This window comes from Anopheles darlingi, chromosome 2 (assembly GCF_943734745.1).
Source record: "Anopheles darlingi chromosome 2, idAnoDarlMG_H_01, whole genome shotgun sequence".
Lineage (NCBI taxonomy): Eukaryota > Metazoa > Arthropoda > Insecta > Diptera > Culicidae > Anopheles > Anopheles darlingi.
In genome coordinates, this window is record NC_064874.1 from 77,570,683 (window position 1) to 77,578,556 (window position 7,874).

At 46.7% G+C, this 7,874-nt stretch overlaps 1 protein-coding gene across 1 annotated transcript in view; it reads right to left on the reverse strand.

The window, feature by feature from the left end:
• Positions 1-4,229, reverse strand: part of LOC125959544 (uncharacterized) — a 111,803-nt gene extending 107,574 nt beyond the window's left edge. Inside the window, exon 1 of the mRNA XM_049692369.1 lies at positions 3,915-4,229. The gene's annotated coding sequence lies outside the window, so the exon portion shown is untranslated. The remainder of the gene's footprint in view (positions 1-3,914) is intronic.
• Positions 4,230-7,874: the final 3,645 nt, after the last annotated feature.

The following is a 7,874-nucleotide window of genomic DNA, read 5'->3' on the forward strand; positions in this document are numbered from 1 at the left end:
CCTGGCACCTCTTGAACGAACTCGTGATACGTATTACGTATTAGTTATGGGCATGACGAAAGATTGCGAACATATGGAATGATACTTTTCATTCGAAGTTATTTGAAGAGAACGGAAACAAACAAAGTATGATAAAAGAAAGTTGTTTAAAAAAAATACATTTGAAAACGTTTCCTACTTTTTCCAAACGGAGGTTGTCACATTGATAGAAAAGCCTTACTTTTCTATTTTAAATGCCCACAATCAAGATGGCAGTTAACAACTGACCATCGACTCGAGATAATCCTGTTCATAAAACTTCTGATCCACAATGATAGGCAATTTGGTTCACCACTCACACTCAATGGGATATAAAACGGTGTAGTTTCTAGGAAAAGGAAACAACCTTTCAGCAATTGGATACACCTCCATAGGGCGACCACAATCCGCTCAGTATCTTAAGGTCCTGATTCAGAAGTTTCAACACGATTCCCAAGACAGTTGGCACATCATGATCGAATCGATAAAGAACCGAATCGTAAAGCAGATTCCCAAAAGATGGGCTAACACACACACACACCAAAACCCGACTGAACTTTTGCACTTTCCCAGGCTAAACCGACACGAAGCTGACCCGTAGCAGGGCCGCCAGGCAATGGCAATGAGGTGATAGGCATCTGGCGAATCTTCGAAAACGAATTAAACTCTGCCGGTTCGCGGCTTGGTACGAAGGGCCAATAATGATGCCTACTGATTGGCAGGAACATCAGGAAGCGGTAGATTTGTCAAACATACCTCTCTTTCTGCTGGCTCTTCCGCTCTATTCCTACAGCATAAAAGGCGATTTGCTGTTTAGACTTGACCAACAAAGTTTTGGAATTTCCCTTCCTCCAACGCTTTCGATCAATTGAACGATTGCCAACATTACGGCGTACTATTACTATGTGACCGCGCCAAGCGCAACTTATTTTCACAGTTTACTTCCGCAACCTTTACAAAACCAAAAATAAAGCGAACGGAAACCCCGCCCCCGAACTCTCAAGTTCGAAGAGTCATTTGAAGCACTGCGAACGTCACGGAACGCCGCACCCGCCGAAACCGTTAGCCGTTTTAATTGACTCGTTATGGAACTTTGATCCTCGGAGAGCCGCGCGAAGCGAATGTTTCGACAGCTTGTGTTCGTAGCCTTTTATGGCTGGTACGCTGGCCAACCCTAAGTTTCGCAACATCCCGGGCACTGTGCTTCTCTATCCCTCTTGCTACTTCTTTGCAAACTCATCATCACTTCGAGAGGATGGGCCGCATCTCATCTCTTCCTAGCGGCGGTGGCTGTGGTGAAGTTATGGTAAAGTTGAAATGTGTTTGCCTTCGAGTGCAAAAGAAAAAAGGGGGACCAAAAGGAAGTGAACAAATGTTTCATCGTCATTCGCACATAAAAAAGGGGAAGACCCGATGGAGGGTGGAGTGTTTTAATGGAACTCATAAATGAGAGTTTATGCTACCAGCTAACCCTGCATCGTTTGAAAAATCGGGAAACACCCCAAAAGGAAACCGATTTTGGGAGCTCAGGGATGGGCTTAGCTCCTGGAAAAGCCCAGAATTTCCATTCAAAGTAGAACAGATAACGCTCTCCAGCTGTGTTTGTATGCGTTTTGTATCCATTTTAAGGATTTCCAGGGAGAATCGATTAACAGAAAGAAAGAGAAGACGATTCCAACCCATTTATCATAAGTAATTTGTTCCATGGTTTCTTGCTCCTCACACAACGAATTTGCTGGCGTCGCGGTCCAGCAATCAGGCTTCTTTATTCCCCATAATAAATATACAAATTACGCCAATGATGAGATTTTCTCCCTATCCCCCCTTTATCATACAATCCCTGTAGTTAATCCCATAAAAAAGGGTACATTTGGTTTTTCCAAGCTTCGCCGACGAATGACTGATTGGATGGGGAGGGTGAGCGCAAAATTAAAACACCATTCCAATTTCAAGAAGAAGTGAGCGCTTGCCATGCGAATTGCGGACTGGCGTACATAAGAACGTACCACGGAGGTAGGGGTCCTACTGGTACGGAGCTCCCGAAATGGCTTCGATGGTTTTCAATGGCCGTGGCTTCGCTCGAGCGCAACGGTTGGAGGTAATGATGGGAATTAAATTGGGCGAGCGCGACAAAATTGAAAGCTGTTGCGTGTGGACGAAATTATCGTAAATGTTACATGTGCCTGCGCCATCATCCATGCATCCTTCACGAACCGCAATCGAGACGACGCGAGACGAGGCGGGGTTTTTGAATGTGGAAACCGTTATGGGAGTTTTATTTCTTCCGCTCGATCGTACCACGGGTTTTGGCCACGCTTCATGCGACAAGTGCGAAATATGTCGCTGTCGAAGTAAGATTAACCGTGTTTTTTTTATTACTGTTATTATTACTGTTACTCTACCCTAACAGCACACGCCCATCACTGGCACGGTTCATAATTGTAACGACCGTACGGCGAACAGATTGCGCACCAAAAACCAATGCCGATCGCCAACGGCTTATGCTCCCTAGAGTACGCGCGATGGTAGCTTCTCTGCTGGCATACCGTAGCCATTTAAACATTCAATAAATAAAACATTACAAAGTGAGTCCTGGGACCTACTCCAAGGCCTTTCGAGCATTATGACCGCCACAATCGAAATCGGGTACTTTAAGCAAATGTCCAATGGAATGGATTCGATGATTTCCACATCCAAGGATATAGTAATGTCCGTAAGGGTGGACTGGGATGGGGATGGCTAAATAAAAGGGGCTGGTGGGCCGGAAAACGGTCCGCACATTAAATGGTTGGCCCTCGTTTGCCGACAGGCGGCTTTTATCTGTCACGGGATTGTCAAATAACGAAGCGTTCCGCGCCGGCAATTTTCCTGTCACGTACATGACATGTCACTTTTCCGCTGGTCTTTACATGGCCACACGAGCCAATCCGGGCATCCCGCTTCTACCCGAGGACCGGGGAAATCCCAACCGAACCATCCAACGAGCGAAGAGCTGGGATGACAACGAGATAAACAAAAAAAAATGGCTTCTTTTGTTGTGCCGTTTTGTGTTCAAATGCGGAGCTTTCAGGCCACATAGGAGACCGTGAAATGGAACGTTTGTAGGACATTCAGAAGTGATACAAGTATGTGAGTATCACGGTGAAAATCAGTAAAATTAATGTCGACTAGATATTTTGCTGCTAATGATATTCCGATAGCTAGAGCACACACATTATCTGCAGGCGAGTTTCATAAGGTCCTCTTTCAACATTTGTGCTCTGAACATTTGTTGATGTACTCCATCCATCAATCAAAAGGGTCATCTCCAGACAATGCATTACAAACCGCAACGACCGAACATTTTCCCTGGAGCCTCCATATCCGTTGAAATATTAATTTCATTTCTAAAGGGACCAACTACTGCCCGGGAACGCTGGCATCCAGTAAATTAAATAGCAATCAACTGGAAAGCTGAAGCGTATAAATTGCATCTTATTACGCTTAACGGGCCCCAGTGTCTTCGCTGTGGGGTGGTAACGACACCGCCTTCCCATCACACGAAGTACATATTGCTGCTTACCGATGTCGCTAACCCAACTTTAAATCCAATTAACACTGCAACACCAACAGTAATGGTAATCGTACCACCCGCTCTCAGCCATTCTTGCCAGTGTCTAGTGCTCTGCCACAATTAGTGCTATGCGTCCTAACGAACGAACGAACGGACGAACGGACGAGCGAAGTGTCTTCCGTCATCATTACCCCCGGCGCAACCATCGTTGAATGAACTCTTCCACCAAACGCCCTAAAAAGAAATGTGCCCCCTCACCAGAAACAGTTTGCGAGGCGCTGGCTACGAGACGAGATAGTAAAGCATAAGCTCCAACTCATTAGCATAAAAATCTATTATTTACTCGGCTTGGGCTCGCGTTGCTGCTTCCTCAAAATCGGCTCGTGGTGATGTGGCTCCGGACCAGCTTACCGGCTACCCTCTGTCACTGTCACAAAGACCGCAGCCATTAAATCTGGGTTTCACAGCACGCTCGCTTTTTGGTTGGCCGATTTCTCTCCGCCAAAGAAACGGGGATGATTGAACGATTCCTTTCTTTTTTTACTATTTGATTTCACAAACACTTTTGTTTCAATGCCACACACACTCACCCGCAGACACAAACTTCCTGGTCACTGATCACTATACTTTGGAGGTTTACTTTTCGACGGAGGTTGATTGAACCACACTAGGATTGCACTTGTTACCACACCCCACAGTTGCACTATACAGTCGTTCGCAGCCGTAGCACGTGACCGCTAGATCGAACGAAGTAAAAAGCAAAAATGAAAATGAAAAAACAACCATTCAGTCGTGCACGCACAATGCCCGGGACGGACGAGCCTGCTAAGATTGATTTTCATTAATTTGACGGAGGTTTTTCATCGAAGGAAACATCGAGAAACACCACCACCAGCAGCACACACCATCGCACGTACGCATCACCCGAACCCGAACACAAAATTACACGGTAAGGGGCGAGCCAGAGGAAGACTGGCTCACCACCAGCGGCGACTGTCAACCGGCAACGGAACATCCTTGAAGACACAGCATCTTGCTGGGGTACGCTGAGCCGAATGTGCGTTGAGATGAATTTAAATTTCCACTTTTCCGAGGGCAGCAACAGCAGCACCAACACGCTGTTTGAGGCCAAAAAGCAGAATCCACGGCTTTCCACGCTTCCTCTTCTTATTCGCTTACTTCTCTTTACATTCCATTCCCTCACTCTGGTTCGACTACGACGACTACGATGGCGTAGTGTGCATTCGAGAAGCTTTCCAATCACGTTCCCAAAAACGGGCCACTTGGAAAACCTTTTTCCCAATGCCAACACCGGACGCCGAGGCTCCTTCTCTCTCACACACACATACACGCACACTATTTGAAGATTTTCAGGCGTTTTTGGACTACTGCTGGCACTTTCTGCTACTTTGCTGGGTCGTCCCGGAAACGCAGTTCGCAGCTCTAGCAGATCCAAGATACCATTGCCCGTTTAAAGATTTTCTCCCAAGTAAAGACGTGCTGGCTTAAAGCAACGCTCAAGCCAACCCAGCTGTGAATGCGATACCGACGATGCCAAACAAATCAGCTGTTAATCCATGCGCTAAATAAAGGACAATGCGGAACTTTTCGGTAATTAACGTGGCTATGGCTGTCGTCAATGGTGTCGTCCTAGCAATTAGCAGCAACGCTACACAAACGCCAACACACTTACACACTCACTGGAGCACCAGTGTTCCGGTTTCACTGTACCGTGGAGTGCTGGGAAACGTAGCGTCCACCCGAGGAAACAGGAAATAACGGAACCCAATGGAACAATAGAAATGAATAAACCTACCAGCGGATCTCACGCACAAAAGCGAGTGCACACACACACACGCACACACACACACGCACGTATACGCCCCTCCGTTCGACCGTCAGTTGCCGTGGGGCAGCAGGGCGTTTGCTGAGTCCCGGCCAGGAAAGCTTCCGCGAGATATTCCGGTTTCGAATTCCGTACACTTTCGCGTCCTGAATGCCACACGTTCACACGTTCCACTCGCGTTTCGCGCGTACCGCCGGAATGCGTAATCGACCCGTGTCCGATGGCAAACGAGATGAAACTGAAACCTGCCAGCCAGCAGGTCAGCAGATGCTTGCTTTGATTGTTGGCAGCAGCGGCAGCAGCAGCATCAGTAGCCCAGACGACGATGTGGAGACCGAAAGCGAAGCTGCTTCGTGAGTACGACACAGCGATCACGAACCGTGAACGATGCTGGCGAGTGTCGCCATTCGCGTCACTGGCGAGTTCATGTAGGACGATCATGGAATTGAGATGAACACAGGAGCTGTTATCAAGCGGCAGCTGTCCGCAGTAGCTGATAGCCGCATTAAACGCGGTCCTGCGAAGAAGCCGAACACAGCGGAAGAAGTACTTCATTTGGATTATCAGCTCAGCGCTGCAGCTACCTGTGCATGAAGACGTAAAGTCATCGTAAGTGGATTAAGGTATGCCGAGTATCAGTTTTAGGTGATGGGAAGTGTAGTATGTTAGATTATAAACAAGATATATTTCACACAGAACCTTACATAACTATCAAAAAGGTTGAAGAGAACACACACTTTAAAACACAAAACACCTTTAATCAAACATTATGAAACACATTATTTGAAGCTATATCGGAAAATAACTAAGATTAATAATAGGAGCCGATAGGGAATTAATCCCATTGCTTCATAAGCCAACGATGTGCTGTGCCAATCCGTCGAGACCGCATTTTCAGAGGCGAAATGATAAGCCGCTGACGATAAGTACGCTAGTCGGTAAACCAATGGAACCACTTGTTCTTCCAAGAACGGTCGGCCTAGAGAGGATGATCCGCCGCAGACGTCATGACACGTGCATCCATCGGAACTCCCTACCAATCACACGCGGCAACGGTAAGCACCAGCTACGCACCAGTCCGGTCTGTTTCTCTGGGCAATCCGAGCGCACGCGAGATCCTGCAGCCTCCAGGACTGCTGCCTCGTGCATGGGGAAATTCGTCAGTGCGTCGGCGCACTAGCCCCGTAGGACTCGCCAGCAGCATATCGTCACCATCCGACGATCTCGTCACGGTTCCTCGGAAAACTTGAAAACATTTCAAGCAACCCGGTATCTGTGCTAGTGTGCCGGGTTCGCTGGCTCACTAGGCCACTGTGTAGCGTGCTGGGTGAACCCATGGATGTCAAATAAACCACCGAATCCACATTCTTTCTTCGACATACACATGGGAAGAAGAGGGGCCGAACCATCGCTAGGCACCTGACCCCGGAAACATAGTATCCGGTGCTGGAAGTCAATGCCGACAGTAGCGTTCGTGAGTGTATGTCCTTGAACGATTCGATACCTCTGAATGCACGGCTAGACCGTCCAACCGTCTCTCCCAAGAGACGACAATGATCATGAATCGTAGTGCAGTCTTATGGTTGACAATCTTTTCAAGAACAACATTATCCAAAAATTAGCAACAATGTAAGCTCAGAGCTTATAAAGCTTGTCGATCCAGTTACATGAAAATAATGCAGTGAGTTGGCAGACACCACTCATCGGATAACGCCATTTGCCAGAAACCCCTTTAATAAACTTCTAGACTAGACAAATGAACATTCCCGGTAGGATAACAACGAAAAGTGGCCAATGCACTGTAGCACACAGTGTCAGTGTGTTCTCGGGAAGCAAAATGGGTTTCTTCAAAACTTTGAATACAATCCCACCAGACAGCCGCTCCATAGAACCACGGCTGCTTACGGAATAACTCGATTATGATTCTTATGTAAAGTGTCTTTACAGCAGACGCCCTCCACCGCCACCCAAACCGGTTTCTGTTACCCATCTGCGGCCACAGTCCTCCCGATTGTTTTACTTGGAATCAACCAAATTGCATCCACACTTTCTTGGAAGCTTGGCAACTTCGAAACTAAAGATAAATAGATACTTTTGTTACTTTTGTTCAGCATCTTTCATCTTGTTTATTGACGTCAGTTGGCATTCTTGAGGTAAATATTAGCTAATGTAAGCTTCTGTCATACCGACAGTAAACTATTGTGGCTGATTCGTTGTGTAATTAGGTGTTGGGTTGCATATTCCGGATAAAATTTATGTAGCTTTGCAGAGAACATAAAGTTGACTCGGATCTATGGCACTCATGCTGGTGTGGTAAAAAAAATCTCATTATAAATTACTCTTGGCAAGCAGTGCGTGAAAATAAAACTACCTGTAAAGTGTTAATGAAATCATTTTTACAAACGCGACCTCTACCAGGAACCGGCTAACAAGCAAAGGAACTTGCAGCCATACTCT